The sequence below is a fragment of the Cnephaeus nilssonii genome, assembly GCF_951640355.1.
Source record: "Cnephaeus nilssonii genome assembly, chromosome: 5".
Taxonomy (NCBI): domain Eukaryota; kingdom Metazoa; phylum Chordata; class Mammalia; order Chiroptera; family Vespertilionidae; genus Cnephaeus; species Cnephaeus nilssonii.
Window position 1 is genome coordinate 41,272,309 of NC_137076.1, and position 23,395 is coordinate 41,295,703.

Consider the following 23,395-nt stretch of genomic DNA (forward strand, 5'->3'; position numbering starts at 1 on the left):
TCATGAGGTTATTAGTAGGATTAAACAAGGTGATGCATGTCTAACCTTTGGTTTGGGGCTTGATGTATTTTACTCAAAAAGGTTCGCCGGTTGTTATAATTTCTTACAAAAGCCAAGGGAAGAGTCCACTGGAGGGGCACACGAAGCAATTCAGAAAAGCCTCTGACTTTGGATGTTACTCCAAATCCATCTTCTACTTTGTCTCCTCTTTGAGAGCCAATCCACTGGTTATAAATGAATGGATTTGTAATATTTGCCTTTATTCTTTTATGTATCTATGAAGCTTCCCACTGCTAGGAGGACCACTGCATACTTTCCCAAATCATGGTCACAATGAGAACGAAGTGGACTCAATTAAATAAAACAAATGTTAGCATATTGTCTTATACACTGAGGTATTTAGTCCTAAAACTAGATGTGTTGATGCAAATATGCTTTAAAAAAATTCACACCAGCCATGGATTATCTCATCTTGCTTCAGGTAATGGGTGGAAAATGCCACAGTGTATCACCAATGAGGATCTGTAGAACGTGACACGCTAGGGTTGTATTCTGTTGTGTTTCCTTAGCGACCAAGCAACAGCTTATAGGACAGTTCCTGGCTCTGCTCAGTCCATGTCCCAAGAACAGAATGGCTTCTAACATGAGAGTGATTCTTGCCGAGTTCAGAGGAATCTGAGCTCTAGCCTCCAAGCACCCTTTTGGTTGGATCTTGAAAATCTTGCTGGGAGAAGGGAGAAGCTAATTAAGAAGCCAAATGAAGACCCGGCCATGGAGGAGAAGACAACTCACATGTGGCTTTCACTCCAGTGGGGGTGAGAGTGGGGAGAGAGATAATAAGTACTTAAACTACCACATAAAAGAAATTATTTCAGATAGGGCAATGCCATAAAGAAAACAAAACACAGTATGAGTGATCAGCGCTCCATTAGATAGGGTGGTTGTGGAAGAGTGAGGTCATTTCATGCTATGAGAGTGCAGAGAGTGTGCGTGTGAGAGAGAGAGAGTGTGTGTGTGTGTGTGTGTGTGTTTACCAAGATTGTGTAAGAATAAAGATATCCTATCTAATAAAGAGGGAATATGCTAATTGACCCTCATGCCATCACAAAGATGGTGGCGCCCACAGCCAATAAGGAGGGATATGCTAATTGACTGTCACACCCTCAAAGAAGGTGGTGCCCACAGCCACAAGATGGCGGCGTCCAGTACCCTCAGCCCCACCGGCACGCCTGCCTCTGGAGTCCCCCAGTCCCCTCAGCCCCCCAGCCACCCAGAACCAGCTTAAGGCACAGGCAAGCCTCGGCTGTCGGCTGCCCAGCCGCCCAGGGCCGCCCGAGGCTCAGGTAACCAGGGCCACTAAGGCTTGCGCTGCCAGCAGTGGCAGCAGCAGAGGTGTGATGGGGGTGTTGCCTTCCCCTGATCGCCGGATCGCCTCCTGCCCCTGAGGGCTCCCGGACTGTGAGAGGGGGGCAGGCCGAACTGAGGGATCCCCCCCGCTTCAGTGCATGAATTTTCATGCACTGGGCCTCTAGTCAGAAAATAAAAAGAGCCTGAAAGCAGATGCCTGATGCAGAAGTATTGATGCCTGGAGATACTCTAACAATGAGCTTCATATCACCCACCTCCAAAGAGTCTCCTCTTCCTCCTTGGAGTTACTAGGACTAACTAGCAAATGTCTCGCCTTCTAGGCAAATAGAATTCACACCTTCTTTCCTGAGTGCATTCTCTCATGTTAATTTATACCCATAAGGACCAAAAATATGTTCACTTATGACTTCATACAGAATTCAGGTCTACCTCTACAGTGAAATGGCCCATTTTCTGCCATCCATGATGTCACAGATGTCTGATTCTTCTCTCTCAAGCTATAAAACAGCTGTTGCTAATGCATACAGACAGATTTCAAAAGTGAGGCAACTATCTATAATAATAAAAGCATAATATGCTAATTAGACCAGACATCCTTCCGGACGTCCTTCCGGATGACCTTCTGGACGAAGCTGGGGCTGTGAGGGAAGCCTAGGTCCTGGATGATAGAGGGAAGCTGGTGCCGGCAGCTGGGGGAAGCAAGGCCTACTCTTGCATGAATTTCGTGCGTCGGGCCTCTAGTTACATTATAAGCATTTCTCTAGTAGCCATTGCAAACTGTCCTGCCTTCTCTTTGTCTGAAAAGCCAGTGAATAGGGAAAGCAGAAGAAAAAGAGCTTGTGGGGTTGTTGGGTAAGACTTGCTTGTGCCGCTCCCTGGAGCACTTTTGTTCCTTATAAGCAGCAGAAAAACTAACAACCAGGAGAGAGTTTATGTCACCTTCAGAAGCTGTCAACAACCGCAAGGGAATGAATGACCTCGGTGCGTTGAAAGGGGGTGGGGGGAAAAAAGGGACAAATGATGTAGTCTTGTTCTAAGTATGTAATTTGGATAAATAAGGAAAATAAATTCCTTCCTTAAAAAACAAGTGTTAAATACATGGGAGTGCTCACACTTGAGGGGTGCACTGGAATACAGTGATTACATGGAGGGGGTTCTGAAAACCTGCCTGGCTTCCCCCCCTCCCCCCCAACTGCTTTTGCAGGCACACGCCCCCATCCCTGCTCAAGAGGTTGTCTCACACCCAGACTTATTCTGATTGGGATCTACTATTATGATCTGTCTTCCTAGCAGCCTGGGGAGCACATTTTTTTTCCCCTGTAAATATTTTAATAAATAATCCTGAACTCTGGAGGGGGAAAACGCATGAATAAGAAAACGATATTCCATTGTAACAAATGGTCCAGAGAATCTATTTTGCATGGCAGTCAATAGTCAGCCAAACCTTCCTGAAGGATTTAGCTAAGCTCACCAGACCCCTCCAAAACGTTACGTGTCAGGGGAAATAGTTTAATTCTAATTCTTTACCTTTTGCAGGACTTCTAGGTTTAAAGGGCTACTGAAACGTTTAATTCTTTTCATCTATGATGATTAGGGCAGCACTTTTGAAGCTGGTTGAAGAAAGGAGGGTAAGCAAGAGAGAGGTAATACTGTTTTGTTTTGTTTTTTCTTTTGAGTGGTGGGCTTTTTAATTTTGTTAGTTCTTTCCCAAACTATTTTTGCTATGCAAACTGAGAGGGCAGACTATGTCTTCATAATAGTCTATGCCAAAGTATTGTTTTAGGTGCTATTAACATAAATACCTTAAATTGTTTAATAGTTTTGAGGCCTGAGATTCTCTCATGTATATGTGGAAAAACGATCTGTACTTTTTTCCTTGTACTGTTACCAGAAAAGTATACATAAAGGTTCCATGCCATAAAGTGCTATGTTCTCGAATGATGAGACTTACACAGCTATCATCTTTGCCTTCTGAGACTTTCTAACATAAGACATCACCGTTAACATACTATTTATTTTGAGGCAAAGAGCAATGGACTGTTTCTATGCTCATTACTCAGAGCCATGGAAATTCATCTTATGCCACGGATATCCCGGGGAAACCAGAGGCCTGAAGCTCTGTGGTGGCCGTGGGCCAGACCTTGATTCATTCTTGGAAGCCTCATCTACACCCTTTCACAAGTGATACCTGGAGACCACTTTCAATATATTTCATGTTGGTGTGAGGATTGTTCTGGAGAGAAGAATGTTTCAGGGGTGGGTGGTAAAGTTGTAAAGAGGGACTGATGGACGGCTATCTCCAAAATTACACAGCCGTGTGCTCTCCACACACTTGTCAAAGCTTGGCAGCCCAGCCCTGGGCTGGGCCCGAGCAGGACTGGAGTCCTGCTGTGGTGGAAGCAGCTGGCTGGTGGGCCCGGAGTCTGGTGTCAGAGAGACTTCAGCATCAGCATTCTGCTGGGTGGGTTCTAACTTCCAGGACCACCTCCCGGCTCTCCTGAAGGGAGCCCCTGGGCAATGTGATCGGGAGGAGGAGGGGCAGGCGCAGCATCTGGCACGGGGCCCTGGCCCTGCTCCTCCTCCCGAAGTCTGTGTGGGAAAGGGGAGCTGCCTGCAGTCAGGAAGAGGTGGCGGATGGCCTGGGACCCACGGAGGTGAGGCTGCACGTCGCCGGCCTTTGAACGGCGGCCAGGAGACCACTTTGCCACCTGGTGATGGAGTTGGCTTCCTGCCCCAGTTTCTTCTTAGAATAGCAAGCAGCATACAAGGCTCAGCATCCCTGTGAGGTCGTCTCCTAGTTTTTAATAATTCCTTGTATTTATTTAGTGCCTTTTTCCTTTCCCAAGAGCTAAGTAGGAGAGTTTTCCATATGTGACTTCAATAATCCTCATTACGGCCCTGTGCCTGGGCTGGTTAGAGAATGGTGCTAATGGGGCCAAGGTCAGCACTCAGCCCCTCACGAGCCCCCTGTGAGCAGCCCCATTTGCACTGAGAAAATCTGTTTCATGGTCTCACTCTGCACAGCTAACCATGCCAATTATTTCAAAATAGCTTACAAGAGGCCGCAGTGATAACAGGTGGTAATAATAATAATAATGGCAGCTTACATTTAATGAGGGCTCACTCTGTGCCAGGTATTTTCTAAGTGCTTTTCTTTTGTTAACTAATTCAGCTCTCCCAAAAACTCCATGAGAGAGGTACTATTATTGGACCCATTTTAAAGAAGAGGAAACAGGCCCAGGGAGGTTAAGGTCACACAGGAAATGGCAGAGCAGGGATTTCAGCTCCACCAATCAGCTTCAAGGGATCCAACTTTCTTTTTTTTTTTTTACATTTTTTTTAAATTGATTTCAGAGAGGAAGGAAAAGGGAGAGACAGAAACATCGATAATGAGAATCATTGATTGGTTATCTCCTCATGCCCCCACTGGGGATCGAGCCCGCAACACAGGCATGTGACCTTTACCAGAATTGAACCTGGGACCCCTCAGTCCACAGGCTGATGCTCTATCCACTGAGCCAAACCGGCCAGGGAGGATCCAACTCTTAATACCGCCCCCCACCAATAAGCAACGTTGAGAATGGAATCAGTACAAAAATTCCTTATCATGCCTAGATATTAAAGCAAAACTTACAAATACAGAGTAAGATGTAGAGAGTAGACAAGATGGACTCAGTTAACATATAAAGGACACTACTAACAATACATGTCAGGGGCTATGCTACACACACCACAGGCTCCATCTCATTTAATCTTTACAGCAGCATATTGATGTCGGCACTACTGCCTCCATGCTATAGCTCAGGTTACTGAGGGTCAGAGAGAGCAACTAATTTGAATTCTGGTGCTCAACATTAGAGTCAGAATTAGGAAAGAAATCTTCCTAATGCATTTGCTATTTCATGAAATTTCAGAGACGTTCTCAATTCGGTTAAAGAAAATATGTGAAAAGGAAATAGAGGTTTCGAGATGAAGAGACATACCGTGAGCAATGGTATCCAGGACCAGAAGCACACTTTTGGACTTCCATCACTGTGTCCTCTTTCCTACAACTACCAAATGGCTATTTCTTCTTGCCTGCTCCATACGTCATCGTCAAAGAGAAAATAAACACCTTGAACAGTGGTCGGCAAACTCATTAGTCAACGGAGCCAAATATCAATAGTACAACGATTGAAATTTCTTTTGAGAGCCAAATTTTTTAAACTTAAACTTCTTCTAACGCCACTTCTTCAAAATAGACTCGCCCAGGCTGTGGTATTTTGTGGAAAAGCCACACTCAAGGGGCCAAAGAGCCGCATGTGGCTCGCGAGCCGCAGTTTGCTGACCACGGACCTTGAACCACAGGGACGGTGCTGGGCGACAGGAGAGCAGGAGGTTACTCACTAGGAAAATAGGGCCACTCGAATCTATAGTATTTGTTTATTGGGAGAATGCAGTGATACAGCCCATTTAAACTGTTTGGACAAAGTCAATGCTCAACAAATGTTTAAAACACATTCACATCCAAAGAGCTCCTGTCTGTCATGTGAAACAAATGGGAGTAATTACTTAACCATTTCCCTCTCTGGACGCACCAAATGGTTTTGAAAGAAGAATGGCCTCCAGAATGCATGGCCTCTTGCATCAGACACATTTAGGTGAGAACCCTGGCTCCATCATTCCCTCCAGGAACTTCGGCGAGTTACTTAGCCTCTCTGAGCTTCAGTTTCCTCATCTCTAAAACGTAATCATGCTTCCTATGTCATGGGCTTATTACATTAAAGGGTAAAATGAATATAAAGTGGCTCCCAATCAGAGCTAACTATTATTATTGAGGCGGACATCTTCATGGGAAACTAAAACGTAGAACTCTGCTTATAGTTCCCGGTTTTTGTGGGAACCTCATGATCTATAAATGGTGTTCACTTGTATGTCACTCCGTGGCTTCAGACGCTCTCGACCAGTCTGCTTTCCTCCAAGTGTTCATTTGCGGAGGGGAATTCTGCTTTTTCAGCAGATAGAGTTTCCGTGCACTGGCAGGGTGTGCTGGGTGCCTTGATTAATGGCTCAGCAGATATTCATATTGGTAGTAATAACTAGCACATGTGTATTAGAAACCATACACAGCATATTGTGCACTCATATTTGATAAACAGCAGCAAGATGTTAAACAGGGATGGTTTGGCTAGCGAGCTGTGATAACTGTTAACACTACAAATGCCAGCTTCTGGATTGCAAGTTCCTCGCAGCTTAAATATCAAAACCCAAGGAAAGAAAAGCCCCAAATTGTTTCCTGTGTATTATCCTCAAGTCAGACAATGCAATCTGGATAGGAATTCCACCCGAAAGCAATACTTCCACTGTGGTTAGCAAACCAGACTGCGTTTCCTTTTTAGTTTAACTTGACCTAATTAAGGCTCGGGCGTAGAATCTTGACATAATGCTCCGAGATCCTTTGACAAGTCATTTAACATTAGTATTATTCCATAACTTGCCAAGTTACAACATAAAAGGTAAGTGCTTATTTCAGAAAAACCTAAGCTTTCTTGTACGGGTGATATTTTAAGGCTTGCACCAATGGGCTCCAGACAGCCCTTTCCCTCGAGGCCCAAATATTCTGCTGCCTTCTCAAAGAGCTCTCCCATCTGCTGAAGATAAGGCAAGGTATACAGCTGACAATCACTCAGGAGGCTTATGCTGGGAAATTTCTCTTCGGAGTGTCACAAGATAGCAGAGGCCAAGGTGTGTGTGTGTGTGGGGGGGGGCGGGGGGAGTGGTGGGGGGGTTTGGCATGGTTTCTTCACACTGTATTATTTGCTATCAAAATATGCTATCACAATCTGGTTATGTTTCTTTAAAAAATTTTTTAATCCTCATCTGAGGATATTTTTTTCCATTGGTTTTTAGAGAGAGTGGAAGGGAGGGAGGAGGGGGGAGAAAGAAACATTGATGAGAGAGATGCATCGATTGGCTGCCTACCACCCGTGCCCCAACCAAGGCTGGGGATTAAACCTGCAACTGGGATACATGCCCTTGACAGGGAATTGAACCTGTGACCCTTCGGTCCATTGACTAGTGCTCTAACCACTGAGAAAACTGACCAGGGCTGGATATGTTTCTTAAGAAGTGCAGAAGCATCAAGTCTATCATGTAGAAGACGCTTGCACTTGAAAAAAGAATAGAAAAGAGGCAGCGAGTGAAACAGGTCTACCAAGACTGGGGTCCAATTGGGATCCATGTAAAATTTTCAACCACTCAATTAATCTGCACCGACCCCAGAAACTATTTTCTTCAAGACTGTACTTCCTCCTTGACAAAATGTGCATAAAGGAACCTAGCCAGAGACCTTTTGCGTATTTGTTGAGTCTGGAAAGACTTAAGTGACTTCTCTGTAGAATTCTTCCTTCAGTGAACACATAATCTCCAAGTGCCCTGAGACTGGGGAAAGGGTACCACGTGTAACCCTCCTGGGCGAGCTTATCAATGAAAGGGTAACTTGACACAAGTCATGGGAAGGAGCCAGCATGGTGCCTGTGCGTGGGCGGGGGCGGGGGTGTGTGTGCCCAACTAATGCTGACTGCACTGCGCCTTCTCCAGTCATCTCCTGGTCTCGTGGAGAAGATAGGTTTTCAAATTTCACTTGTGAGCTTTGTTGAATGGTTGACATTGTGGTTCACGTCTCTCTTTGAGGGGGTGAGCTGTGAACCTTTCTCTCGGAGAAGTTACTAAGCGGTACCCAGCTGGAGTGCATGTGACTCGAAGGCTTCCCAGATAAAGACCTCCTGGGGGAGTCGCCAGATTCCCTCTCGATTCATGGTTTACCGATCACATCTGGAAAGGCCTGGGGGAGACAGGCTTTTGATCTAGAGTTAGAGAGACAAAATCAGGGACCAGAGCTTATCCAAGAGGTGAGGGGAAGCTGAGACAGAGTATTCAAAGGAAGCAGTGGAACAAGTTGGCAAAGTGAAGGGGCCCACAGCAGGAGTGGACCAGGGCTGAGTGGCAAGTTCTGAGAGTCACGGCCATGGGCCCAGGGTAAGCAGGGAAACTTCAAACAACTAACTGGCTCAGGTGTCTGTGGCTGGTTTTTATGGGCCAGCTTTGGCATGGGGCAGAGGCAGACCTGCTGCATTTAAAGAGTCTGTTCTAGAATGGATAGTGTAAAAGAGGGTTTCTTCAAGTATGATCTGCTGACGCCTCAGAACCCTCTGAGGCACTTATTAAATGCCGGTTCCAAGGTTCCACTCGGGCTTAATGGATCAATAGGATTTGGAGCCAGGGCCTCAGAATCTGTATTTCTGACAAGCACCCGACCCCACCATGGGATTTTTCGAAAATGCAAAGTTTTAAAACTACTGCAATATGGTAAAGTGCAAGGAATTAAAAGACAGAAAACTTGAGTTCTCTTCTTGGCCATGTGATCTTGGCAGTTACTTGAGCTCACTGAATCTCAGTTTCTTCATCTGTAAAATGGGGATAATGTACTTGTTCATAAGGGTTGGTTAAGTTAATGAAGATCCAAGTGGTGAGCAAATGCACATGTTTGTAATTATCACGTTTTTGAGCCAGAGTGAAATCTTGGAGACTACCACCATGGTAGCTCCGACAGATCTGGGCTTGGTTAGTTATCTCAGAACTGCCCAGTGTGACAGCCCTCAGCTACGTGTCTCCTGGAAGGTCCTCCAATGGTCTCGCACTTTATCCAGCACTTGTAACGCCGATGGCCAGTTTGAGTGCCGGCCCCGGGAGTTGGACTGCTTGCTTTTCAAATCCTGGAGTCATGAGGCAGAAGAGCTTTGAGGGGCCAGAAATCTCAGGGGTCTGCTCCTCTACGGGCGAATTCCAGAGACTTTTAACGTGCTAAGCTACTGGGGACAGTAGCCGGGGTTAAGAATTAAGAAGAGGAAGAATAGGATTAGAGTCCCAAGTGAGTTGATGAATTGGAGAAGTAGTCAGGAACAAAAAACAGCTCAATAGGAAACGTTCTGGATGATACATGGAGGAAATGATTGTTATCACAAACGCGGGCTAAGCAATGTCCAGCCAAATGAGGATAATAAACTGAAAACAATCCAATGAGGTCCAGAGGTCACTTAAAACATGAGCGTGAAAGTTGGCTGCACTAACTGAATGAAGCCCAGCGTGAAGGAACTGTGAGGTAATCGCCACTTTATCATACCTTTATGAGACTTCTTTGTCCAGCTCTGGACTTCACAGTTTGAGAGGCATGGAGTACTTGGACATAGTTCAACGATAGAAATAAAGATGATGAAATTGTTGGAGAACATGAACTATGAGAAAAAGCAAAAAAAAATCTGGTATTATTTAACCTAGAGAAAAGAAAGCTGAGGGGAGACTTAACTCTTCCAGTTCATGAATTAGGGTTGAGCGTGACCATTTTTGTTTGCATTATGTTGAGGGGTAAATAGGCTGATGTTCAGTAAAAGGGATGTATGTTAAGGAAAGAAAAATACTTTTTTTTGTGTGTGTGATGAATGTTAAGAGCTTAAACAGGCTCTGGTGGCAAGAGAAATGCTCCTTTCCAAACACTGACTCAGGGGCCACACCAGACTGAGAGATGTGACAAAGTGCTGCTTTACCCTATTTTGAAAGTTGGAAGGAGAGACAATATTGTCTGAATTTGGAATCAGCCCCACTTCTGGCCCAGAGCTGTGATTTGGGACAGGCAATTAACCTCTCTGGTCCTTAGTTTCTGCATCTTAAAAATAAAGGAATAGATCAGATGATCCCCAAGGTCTTTCTCAGCTCTAAAAAGTCACATTCTGTCATCTTCCAGAGTAATAAGGTGGCTGTATTTAACATGTGAAAGTTTTCCTTCCAATAAAGCAACAACTGTAAACATGCTGGGGCCGGGAGGGGCGGGGGGAGGGGGGGAGGGTTGCGCGGGAGGTGGCATTTGATCTGGGCTTGACGGGCTGATGCCATGGGTTGGGGTGGAACAAATTGTGGAGAGCTATTCCCTCTGGCTCTGAGAGACAGGTGGGGCAGAGAATGCAGGGTACTCCTGAGAAGGGGTATACCCGGAGTGGAAGGGGAGGATGAGCGGAACCAATAGGCTACCTAGGAACGAGGACAGGGAAAGGAGAGAAGACTGTGGGGTGTGAAGCAGGACAAGCTGATGAAGATGAAGCCTTAGCTAAGGACCCAGCCAAACCCTAGGACCAGGTCTAGACTCAACAGCCAAGGAGGCCACTCAAGGGACTGCCGGAAGATGAACTGCAACCCCAAACCAAGAGCATGGGTCTGTATTCAGGTAGGAGGGGCCCCAACTCTTCAGAGACCTAAAGATCTGAAAGCACATAGGCTTTGAAGCGAGACAGACTTGGTTTCCATTCTGCCTCTGCTACTCATTACCCACGTGATCTTGGGCAAGATGCTTCTCCTTGTTAGACACAAGTTCCAGATAGTAACAAGAGGAAATAGATCTACCTCGTGATATTTTAAAGAGAATTAAACATGATTATGGGCTTGACAATAGTGAGTCAAGACTGCTGTAATTCTGATTTGGGCCTGGGAATGGAATTAAGGCAGAAAAACAAACAAACAAAAAACAAACTTCCACGACTCTATGGTTTCTAGAAAGGTCCTGAAACTGGATGACTACTAATACTACTACTACTACCTAATATTCCAAACTACGTTTTCATAACATGTTCTCCCGTGTTCCTCCATCTGAGCCTCACGGATATTTAACTTTGAAGTAGGCATTATTATTACTGTCCCATTTCAAATGATGAGGCGTTGAGGCTGAGCGGGGATAACGCCTTGTCCAGCCTCAGGGAGTAAGTGGTAGAGGTGTGGTAGGGACTTAAGTCTTCTGGCTTCAGTCATTGCTTTTTCCTTAACATCTATTCCAGGGGGAGAGAAACAGAGGAGCTCGGGAGCAGGACTGACATTTTAACCAACTTATCTGAATAACCTGAGACTGAAGTGTGACTGCTGGTAGTTGTCCAGGAACAGTTCCTTGACCTTGAAAGGTTGCTAGACCCTAAGCCTCTCCTCCCAACCCCCGTGTGCCGCCAATCCTGCCAATACAAGCACAGTCAGCACCGGATTAGCACAGCTCTCTGTTTGTCACACTTACTGAATGAAGAGGCTTCTTCTGTTTGTGTCTTTAAATAGAATCATTACCCGGGCTCTGCAGTCGTAACTCTCTCCAGGAGCCCTTAATAAACATTAAGGCTGTGACTGAGTCACTTAGCTCTTTTCCCCCCTCACAGCCAAGTAACCATCTCTCTGATCTCCCCTCACAGAATTCCTTTCCAACCAGCAAGGCACGCCTGTGATTCTTCTCTCCTCCTTTGGATATTGATCCCAGGACCAGACACTCTTAATGAGGCAAGACTCACTGCTTCTGAGCCTAGAGAATGGGTCTCCTTGCCAAGCACAAACACTGTAGCTCCTCTTTTCTTTCTCATGCGCTCAGACCCTCTCTGGGACCCTTTCCTGCTCTGGGATTATTAAAAAAAATTTAAAGGGCTGACATTTTCTTTTCAAAATAGTTTGCATCGAGTCCTGCTAGAAGCAAGGAATACGACTAAGTAATTTCTTAAAGCCCCTTCCAACCAGTGATTCATCAGACATAGACTTTTAAACTGGAATGGATTGACCGATTCTAGGCCAAATGTCTCATTTTTTTGCAAATTGGGAGAGTAGTCCATAGAGGTGAAGAGCTGTAGAGGCTGCTTGCTACGGGGGGGGGGGGGGGGGGGGGGGGGGGGGCATGGGGTTTGAAGTTCGAAGTTCTGGATGTGAGGCCAAACTCAACCAGCCACATGCTGAGTGACCTTGAGGAAGTCATTAACCTCCAGAGCTTTGGTTTGCATACTTGTGAAATGGAAATAATACCACATACCCTACCTGCTTCCTAGTGTGGTTCTGAGGGTAATAGGGTATCATATTTCTGAAAGGCAAGCAAAATATAATCGTTTACCAACAATATTGCACACTTAAGTAGCTTGTGCAGAGTCACCCTGTGGCAAAACCAGGATCCCCAATTCCAGGGTAATTCAATTTCCATCCTACAATGCTGCCTTCTTGACATTTTTCCAATTCTGTAGTTATAAGCTTTTCCCATAAGGCAGCACACTAATTTGATCTCCACATGCTTTCCTTTAAACCCTTGGATATACACAGACTCACACTGTGGGACTCCAGACTGGCTCAGATGGATTAGAGAACAGCATCTTTGAGGACTTGTTGGGGATCTCTCAAGCAGCCTTCCACTACGTCAGGGTTATGGCCCTCAGACCTCGGATTGATAGCTTCCGAGGGACTAGGTACACGTGTGAGCTAGCGTTCCCTGTAGCTTCTCTAACCAGATTCATAATACCAAACTGGGCACTGGAGACGGCGATTTGATAGCCTGTAACGAAATATTAGTCTACAGCATGTACATTGAAGACTGACATAGGATGAGAGTGAACCACAAAGTAAAGTGATAATAGACAGTTGAAGTTCATGCTGGACAGAGATTTGGGAACAGGCTTAGTGGTTTACTGTGCCAATTTGTGGTAGTCCACATAGAAGAGGCAGAAGATGGCAGCTGAGTCTCACAAAGTGTGGGCCCAAGGGACCATCAGCATTAATGCATTGGGAAATATCTGCCATGTTTCATCTGGCCTCATTGTTAATCACGGTGTATAATGGTCCTCAGGAGATAGACCAAAATCACGTCTCCATTCATCAAGAGACGTGCATATACTGCTGTGTGCATACTCTCTGACCCTCTGGTACAATGGGGTATCTCTTTCATAACTAATGCCTCCCAAAGTTTGGCGTGGGACAGCCTTCTTTCAGTCATTGGAGAGAGCTGAGTCCATTCTCTGACAATATTCTTTGGCCCTCAAAGAGCACAACAGAGAAATCCTACTTTTCTCTGTTTTCTTAAGCATAAAAAATGTTTCAAATTTCAGAAATAATGGTGAGGTCAAGCCTACCATAAATAGAGAATATAGCTGTTCTCTCTAAGCAATGAAAAGAAGTAAAAGGGTGGGGGGTGGGGTGGGGGGGGGGAGACACTGTAAGCCAGCTCAGCCAACAATTTCCATGTTAAAAAAAAAAAAGTTCAAGCTGGAGCCATGTGGTCTCAATAAAGTAGTAAAATATATTTTCTTTACCCTACACTTCATGTGCCCATAACCTTCCTTTTAAATCATCGCTAACCAGCCCCAAATCACTGACCGCAAATCATTTGGTGGCTTTGGTCTCCAGGCAATGGAATGTGCTGGAGCAGACGGGGAGTCGCTACCAAGAGTGCTCAGAGGGAGCTTCCCCTGCCCCCGCACAGGCACACAGACCCCGGCAAAGGCCCGAAAGGGTTCCGCACGGAGATAGCACATGACATCATAGCTCAATCATTCAGGAAAAAACTGCAATGGCTGCAGAATAGCACCACATGCCACAAACCACAGTGGGCAGATAAAGCCGGAGAACAGCTTTTCTTATGAAAACATTCACGAATACCACAGGCAGCTGGCAGAGACACGTTTAATTACATTCACAGAAACCCATTGTATCCATCAGACCCACCATCTTTGGAGGTGATCAGCAAGTGGGGCGGTCAGTGAAGCCCATCTTAGCAATAGGAAAGCCGGAAGCGCTCGAAGCTCACTCGCTGCGTTTTATAAGGTGTGCTAGGATGAGATTTGACCCAGCTGTAAAGTCACTTGATAGGCTCTGAGAGGACTTCCAAGGGAACTGGACCTCCAAGGGAACAACCTATCTTTAAATGTGTAGCTGGAGATTAAGGGCAGCTGAAGGTGTGAGGAATCAATTATTCAATTCATGATTAATTGAAGAGACACCGAGGTTGTCCTGGGCATACACAAAGCTCATGCGACTGCCATCTGCCATCGCATCAGAGGACCTAGTCTTGTATTTTGCAAGTGCCTTTGGAACTTTTGCTTATTTTTCTAAAAGAACTGTTCAAAGAGTTAAGTATATACACTGAGAAGGGATGGCCAATGTATTGGGAGTGTCTTTGGGCTCCTCAGAGAAACAAAGTTCAACGTGCACTGGTAAAGTATGATTAAAGCTCAAGGGGAAAAAAATTGTCCAAAGAAAAATGCTATCTTAAAGGGGTACTTAAGCGCCAGCTTACAACCTTTGCTAAAGTGGAAGTTTGAAAGGCGTCTGCAGAACCTTCTTTGAGACAACAAGGATATGCCTGAAAAGCCCTGTGGACTCTTCTAATTTTAGCCCCAGCCAACGATCATTGCTGCTAATTCCAGTCTGTGATTTCACCTGCGTGAAGGGAGGGTTTTCCAAAGGAAAACAACCACAACAAAATAACAAACCAGCAAAACCACACAACGAACAAACAACAAATGGAAAACCTTGTGGTGATTAAAGTAGGTCCCATCCCTAAAGGAACAATGAAAAATTGCATAGTCTGCTAGAGGCACTCATGTCTAGTAGCTATAATCTTTTCGGAAACATGCTATTTTATAGCTCGGTAATGGATCTGGCAATAATCTTTTTCATCAGACACCCCAGGATAACTTTCCATTTCAGTTGGGGTGAGGGGAAAGCTCAAATGCATGCTCATAATATCTCCATGTAACCTCTAAGGCAACGGTCGGAGAAAAATGCAAGACTCTTGGGTTACTGGAAATAACCTGTTTGCCATTATGTGGGCAATTATAAGCTAGGACTTGCTTTTTCAAATTGCTGGGTTCAGCTGAGATTTCCCATGGATTTATCAGCAACAGAAATAAACAAGCATTCCACCGGATCCACTTGGAAGTGTGAGAAGGGCTATTGAAAGTCGTTTTCATCATGTGGACAGGAATTCAACTTAACCTGCTGGGATGTTAAGGTACATCCCAGGATCCTGATGATGTTCTTCATCATCAGAAAGTTGAAAACAAACTTCAGCCCCCTTCTCAGGTGGTCCGCCCCTTTGGCCCTTGCCACACACCACATAACCCCTCTCCCTTCATCAACAGGCCATCTGCTGTCAGGTGAGAGGTGACAAGCATCCTTGGGGAGCTCAGGTGTCGGGGTCTTTATGCTTGTTGTGCAGGTAAATTAGGGAGAAAAAAAAAAACCCTCTCTTGGAAATTCCTGCTGGTTACCTCCGGATTAGCTCATTTCAAGAACTGACTCTTTATGAAACAGTGACGGCATGCCTTCCAGAAAACCGAATGGAGAATGTCAGTTGTTCAGTATAGTCTTCCCATGGTAGGCAAGTCATCAGGAATGCACTCTCCCCTATTGTACTCTGCCTGCCACTTGTTCCCTGAGAACCGCAGCCAACTGAATGCTAAGGAAGACAGGGACCCCATCCAAAGGGTTTCAGGAGAACAAGAGAGGGAGAATGGAGCAATTGAATTTGTTAGACAAAGGACTGCAGTCAAGTAAAACCCAACAAAACACACACACACACACACACACACACACACACACACACACACACACACACCTTTCAGGTGCAGAAGAGCAACAGGTGTGAAAACGCCCAGAATTGTCTTGGGGGGGGGGGGCGGGGAGGGGGGAAGAATCACCAAAACCTGCCATTAAAGGGTTTCCAGCTGAAGTTCATTCAGCGACTCAGAGCAATCAGGCTGTGAGAGACGGCTTGCTCCGTGCAAGTTTCCTTCCACGCCAACAGGGGACGGAGCGGATGACAAAGGCTTTAGAAAGAGTACAAACCAACCTGGTGCAAACCGCTCCAGACTTATCAACGCCCGAAAGAAAAGTTTCTCCCAAAGTATCTTATGTTTTCAAATGGGAAAATAGGGGGAAGAAATTCAACCTCGCGCCCCTCCTCCACCCCAACTCTAACAACGGAGAAGTCGCGCGGAGCAGGACCCACCACCCGCCCCCCTGCGAGCGAGCGGTCCGGGGGGAAGGATTCGGGAAACCGTGGCTGCAGATGGTCTTCTGAGCCTCCTCCCAGTAAAACCCCCAGAACCGAGCGTTTCTCAGTAGTACCTGCCTGCCACTGCCCAGAAACGCCGCAAAGCATTCTTTCCTGCACCGCTACCTTCACTTGATGCCCTCACTTACCGGCTGAGCAGGAAACAGCCTCTGCCCCTCAAGAAGCTCCTCTGGGGGAGGGGGGGGGCGCTTCAGATCTCAGCTACTCCCAGCGTGCAGCTTCAGAGCTCTGCATCAGGCTCCTTTGCAGAATGCAACAGAGAATCTGCAGCGGCAGCCAGCCTAGCGGCCGCAAGCCCAGCCCCTCGCAGGCTGCGATGAAGACGTCTTCGCGTCCTCGGGCTCCCGGGAAGCCTCCTGGCGGCGAGGCAGCGGCGAGCAGGCTCGCGGAGGCGCCGTCTGCAGCCCGGGCCGCCTGTGCACCGGGGTGTCAGCGAGGGGGCTGCCCGGGAGGGGAGAGGGTGTGTCCTCGCGAGGAATGCTGCTCACTTCCAGAAATAACACTGCGAGGGGACGGAGGGAGATCCACCTCCCCTCGCGCCAAGCTCTTATCACTCTTAGAGAGGCTTTTGCTGCTGGGGATTGCAATCACCCGTGGAGAAGGTAATAAGCAAGTTCCACCCACGCTTTCTAAAGCCCGTTCAGCTGGGGTGGGAAGCGTTTCTCAAAGGCCTCTGTTCATTTAGTCAACCAGGACCCCTTTGGGGGGGAATTCAGGTGGTGACTAAGTAGTGACTTTGTTTTAGTTATAAAAGAAATCAATTTCCATCTTGATCTTCCTTATATGCCCTTCCAGGCGGGGGCATCTTTCAATTACACTCTTCACCTGCATTACTTCTTGTGCATTGCATGGCCTCTCTGGTGCTGCCTTACTGCAAAGCTATAAATTAATTACTACATTACACACGAAGCCCGTAGGAAAAGGAATGCCAAGCATAAATCTAGTTTTTGTTCTTTTTTTTTTTTTTTTTAATGTCGAACAAGTTTGCCATTAATCAAGTCTTTCCACTAACATCTAGGAACAGACCCAAGATTGCGACGCATTGAGAGATGAACATGTGTATCTGTCTGGTCGTCCTACGGTCTTTTTTTTTGCAGCATTATGTCATAGTGACTCAGTGACCACACAGATATTATGGAGAAACAGTCTGAGAAACAAAACCAACCATTTAATAAAGACAGGCCTACTTGGTAACTATAACCAATTACCAGACAGGACCCAATATTTAAGCATTTTTAAAAGATTATCCCACACCTTCCATTGTTCTCTGCCTTGGAGTCACACAATTGCTTGCCATTGGTCAGCCTGGGAAATAGAAACCCAGGATTGTATTTGGAAAGTTAAAGAAGAGACTCAGAAGGGACCCAAGGAAGCTATTAATTTTTGTATAGCATATAAAATGTCAAAGGCGTGACACATTCTTGAAGTTGATCAGAAAACATATCAGAAAGTGTTTTCCAGAAATAGAATTATGTTGAGAGGTCCAAAATAGAGATAGTGTAGAACATTTTTTTTGGAATGAAAATGAAATGTTGAGAGTTTACTATGTATCTTTACTCCATTTTTTTTTTTAAATCCTGAAGAGAAGTGGTGGATTGTGAAATGTTGACAGTTCTTCCATGATTAAATCTGCCCCACCCCTCTTCTTCAGGGAATCAATGTACAGTTAGTAAGGATGAGTTTGGTTTTTAAACTAAAAATAGTCTGAGTTTGGCAGGTGCAGTCTCGCTTGTATGCCGTCAGTTCCTTTTTTTATTTTGTAACTCTGCACTTCATTTGTAGAGTTTTACTAGACTCACTGGGTAACAGAGTCAAGCGCTTTTGTTCATCTGAAAAATATCCCAGTGAAGCAGGGTGGCCTGGTTGGGTGGGTCTCCCTAAGATACATTTCAGATCCTTACCACTGTTTCCCATAGGTAGTCCACTCATCTCCTCTTAGGTAACCACCGATAATAGTGTTTTCTGAAGACTTCCAGGTTAGTGTATACAGAAATAAATTCTTACTCTTCTTCCTTTATTAAAAAATACTATATGCAGAACTATACCCATTCTCTTGGATAAATGCACCACAATTTATTGAATCAGAACTCCACTGACACTTTTCTTTCCAATATTTTGCTGTTCATGTTGCAAACTCCCACATAGAACATGTTACACTTGTGCAAGTATATCTATGGCATTAATTCCACAGTGGGATTCCTGGAGTCTGCTTTTCTAATTTTGCTAGGTATAGCCAAATTGCCCTTCAAAAGGCTAAAACCATTGACACTCCCACTAACAATGTTGACTAGTGCTTCCTTTCCCACCGACTTGCCAACAGAGTGTGCAATCAAATTTCTGGGTGTTTGCCAATCTGATAGGTGAAAAATAATGTCTCAAGATAGTCTGACTTGCATTTCTCTGATATTGAGTCGGGTGGAGCAACTTTTAATATGTTTAAGAGCCAATTCTATTTCCTTTGTTGTGGCCTCTCTGTTTATATACTTTCCCCATATTCTACTGGGTTCTTGACCTTTTTCTTTATAGATTTCTTGGAACTCCACATATATTAATAAATTATCCTTTTGTGTTATGAGTTACAGGTTGTTTTCTCATCTTGTTATTTGGCTTTTGACTGGGCTTAGGGTATTTTGTGGGTGTGCGAAAGTTTCTGAGTTTTATGTAGTCCGAAAAAGTATGTAGAAATGCCTTTCCTATACCATATGCTCTTGTGACTTTATTTCTTTTTACACTTAAGTAGTTGATCCATTTGTATTTTACCTTGTTTAATTTATAAAGTATTAAGGTATGGGTACTGTTTCATTTTGTCCCAATTAATGATCCAGTTGCCCCACTAACACTTTAAAAAATAATTGTTTTTAAAAATACATAACATAAAATTTATCATCAAGGTTCATCCATCTTGTGGCACCTGACAGGATTTCCTTCCGAATAATACTCCACTGAATATATATTCCACATTTTCTTCATCCCTTCTTCTGTGGATGGACATCTGAATTGCTTTGATTTGAATTTCTTTAATAATTAATAATGCTGAACTTATTTTCATATGCTTGAATATCATCTTTGGGGACATGTCTATTCCATGGCCCATTTTCTATTGGATTATTTTGTTGTTGTTGAGTTGTAATTATGTATATAATATGTTATTAATCCCTTACCAGATACGTGATTTGCAAATATTTTCTCCAATTCCTTAGCTTGGCTTTCTTCTCTGGATTTGATACACAGACATTTTGCTTCTGTTGCCTGTGCTTTGCCGTACCACCCCATAATAGTAGTCTTTTACCGACTTCTTTGAGATGCCATTTTTAACATGTATTAAATTCCTGTATATAGTCGGGTCTATTTCTAGACATTTTATTCTGTTTCCTTGGTTGATCTCTTAATTCAAGTGCCACTACCGCACTGTTTAATTATTGAGGCTTTTAATTTTAATAACTCGTGGGCCTAATTCTCTCATTGCTCTTCTCTCTCAGAATTTCCTGTTGTTCCTTATGAACATTAGAGTAAACAATAATAACAATAGAAATATCTATTACTATTTTTAAAATTAGAATTAAATTTAGATAATTAACATAGAATCAATATCTTTATATTGTCAAGATTTACTAGCCAAGAAAAAGGTAGATCTTTTCATTTATTTAAATCTTATATTGTGGCCTTCAGGGATGTTTTACAGTTTTCCTCATGTCTTGCACATTTATTGTTACATTTATTCCTAGCTATTTTATGTTTGTATTGCTATTGTAAATGGGATCCATTTAAATATTTCTCTCATTACATCTTACTGTATATAATCATCTCATTACAGGGTATTCATTTTGTACCATTTTATCTTGCTAATTACCTTATTGTGTATTTCTCAATTCTCTTTTATTTCTAACCATATAATAATATTTGAAAATGAAAATTAACTTTCTGCTCTTTTATTTTTAAACTCCCCCCCCCCATTTCATTATCTAGTACAATGTTAGGTCTAGTACAACGTTAAATGACGGTAATGATAGTGGATGTTCTTATCTTATGTTTGATTTTAGTGGAAATGCCTACAGTGTTTCCCCAATAGACATGGTATGGATTTTAGCCCGGAAGTGATGTATTTTATTATGCAAAGAAAGTTATTGTATTAAGGACTTTTTTGGGAGGTCGAGTATGACTATTGGCTTTTGTCCAAATGCTTTTTTAAAGTATCTTTAGAAATTATCACATAATTTTTCTCCTTAGATCTGTTAATTTGATGGAATATGATAAATTCCTTAGCAATGAACTATCCTTGCATTCCTGAAAAGAGTTCTATTGAATCATGGCAATTTAAAAAAGATGTGCTGGTAGATGATATTTGCTAATATTTTATTTAGAATGTTTGCCTTTATATTCATAGTTGAGATTTTGATTAACATTTTTTGTTTTATTGCATTGTGATCAAATATTATCTGTAATATTTCTATCTTTTGGAATTGATTGACTTTTTCCTTGTGGCTTAGTTTATAGTCAATTTTCATGTATGTTTCTTGGTCATTTGAAAATAATGGTGGTTCTATATTATCAGGGTACAGAGTTGAATAACATGTATCATATTAATTATGTTATTTATGCTTTACATTTCAGGTATTTTATTTTGATTTATCATGAACTGAGAGTTTTCATTGCTTTATAGTACTCTGTAATTTCTGCTTTATAAGGCAACTATATGTTCTTTGGTGACTATATATTCATAAATGTTACAGCTTCATTGTGAGTCTTACTGTTTAGCATTACAAATTGCTCTTTTTCTAATTTATTTGTTGGTTTAAATTCCTCCTTATTGGATAATAATGTCATAACCTTACTTTATTTTCAGTTCCCTTTGCCTGGTATGTCTTTTCTTACTCTTTTAACTCAAACCTTCTGAATCACTTTGACCTACACATGTCTCCAAGTATAGGGTTTCATTCTGTGATGTATTCCACTGCTTCCATCCTTGCTCACCTGGTTCCTGCACCAGGTGTTGTTGCAAAACAATGGCTATCGCTTTCTGATATTGCTCTTCAAGTGAGTCCTTCATCTTTAGAGAGAGAATACTTTTTCTGGTGCTTTGTGAGGTCCCAACACCTAGTTTGCTTACATTCGAGTTCCTGAACAAAATGTTTGTATCTGTCACTTAGGCTTATATTTGCAGTATTTTATTTTTCAGGAGTCCCTGTTATTTCTATGATGGACTAAGTGTGACCACTATTTCCAGATTCAGCTTTAAAGTGATTATTTTGGTAGTGATACTATTGATACTCAGGCATTATGACACATGATCTCTTTTGATGCTCCCAATAATACCAACTTTGGCAGAGCAGGTACCCCCATAAACAGCTGGGAGAGATTGGGGTAAAGCTTCTCAAAAAATTATTTCCTCATGATTTCTTACACAAGTAGACAATTCAGCTTTCTGGTATACTGTGGAAAGACTTTGATGTCAGGAGAAATGTTTTCTAGGGCCCAAAGGACAGAGTTTCAAAATAATAATAATAATAATAATAATAAGTAAAGTGATAGTAGGTTTAACTCTCTTCTGAAAATGCTTGTTACCCTGGAGAGTTTACTTAGGGAAGTCATGGAATCTGCTTTTCTGGGGGAAACATTAATAAAGGAGATCCCCATCTCTTCCAAACAGTTTGAGTGTGGTCCTGCCCCAAGGCACAGCTGACCAGATAAGCCTCCTGTGTCAAAAAGAACATTTCAGGAATCCGGATGATCAAACTTAGGCCCCAGAAGTATGATCTGTCAGGAGATTGTTATCAATGATATTCAGATTTAAAAGCATAAAGTGGTTATGTAACAAGATGCTACCTAATGGGGAAATTCAAGTCAGGATCTAGTTTCAGCATGATAATGCTGCTTCTCTCTTGGGGTTAGGGACAGGGTCATTACAATCAACTTCAAATCGCCTCAAGTTAAAGGAAACATTAGAACGTCCACATTTCTTTTTCTGGGCTGAGAGAAAGAAGGCCAAGGGGGCAATACATGAAAATCTTTCATATCGAGACACCTCAGGATTATGTTTTCTTCCAACCAGAAATTCCCAAGTTGTCCCAAGATTCAACATCTGAATCACGCCGACAAGCAAGATATTGTTTGAATAAGACTGAAATTCTGAACATTCTTAGAGGCTTCATAAAAATCCCCAAATGATGGACAAATGCTTATGTTGTGGTCATGCAAAGAAAAGCCCCCTCGCGATTTGGGATTGCGTTTGTTCATTTTATATTTATAGTATCTACACCAAAGGAATGCCGAATTTGGCATGGGGAGAGGATGGGGAAGCAGGGAGAAAGGAAGGAATGGGGACCAGCTTGTGTGTGTGTATGTGTGTGTTTGTGTGTGTCTCTGTGTGTGTTAACCTAGTGCCTGTGGAGTATGAGGAGAGGGAGTGTGTGATAGTTTTTGCTTTTAAAGCAGAATCTTCTGCAGGTCTCTAGTGTGGGAGAGTGACTGGAAGGATTTTTAACTTTTTTCCTTGTTAGCAGCACCATCTGTTTACAATGAAAGCTTGGCTTCCACTCTTTGGCTCAAATAAAAGCCCTAGGGTGCCCATATAAGTCAAATGGATGAAGCATGGGTTTGCAGACCTGAAGAATCGCCCTCTTCTGCCTGCACAGGGCTTTCATGGTAGATTTACACAGCCTCTTATCCCTACATAAAATCAGGATGATAAGCTCCTAAGAAGCTAAGGTGGGTCACAGGTCACTGGAATTCACAGCCCAGGCAGCTCATCTGCCACTTAATGAAATGATGGACCCCTGGGGTCACACTTGCCAAGAGAGAGGTTGGCAAGTGGGAAAAGAACCCTATCTTTCACCACTTGTCATGGGATTCTTAGACATTTGGGAGAGGGATTTACACACCCAAACAAGAAAATATGGAAATGCAGTCTTTGCATCCATGCTAGAACTGGACTGGAGTTCCAGATAAAAAGGCACGTTTCCATACACCGTAAAGCATAAAGTGAGTCAACAAGAGAAACGTTTCTTGTACCAAAATATCAGGCCTGGAGGGTGGGGGGTGGGGGCGGGAGGTAGAAGCGAAGGAGTTGAAGATAGAAGCCAGGCGTCCTGCCTTTCCCATTCTGGTCGTGGTGGGTCATTGCTCCCAGGTGTGGCCCCACCG

The 23,395-nt window shown here is 43.6% G+C and overlaps 1 protein-coding gene across 1 annotated transcript in view; it reads right to left on the minus strand.

Moving 5' to 3' along the window:
• Positions 1 to 16,697, minus strand: part of PALLD (palladin, cytoskeletal associated protein) — a 270,780-nt gene extending 254,083 nt beyond the window's left edge. The window contains exon 1 of the mRNA XM_079771702.1: positions 16,384 to 16,697. The gene's annotated coding sequence lies outside the window, so the exon portion shown is untranslated. The remainder of the gene's footprint in view (positions 1 to 16,383) is intronic.
• Positions 16,698 to 23,395: the final 6,698 nt, after the last annotated feature.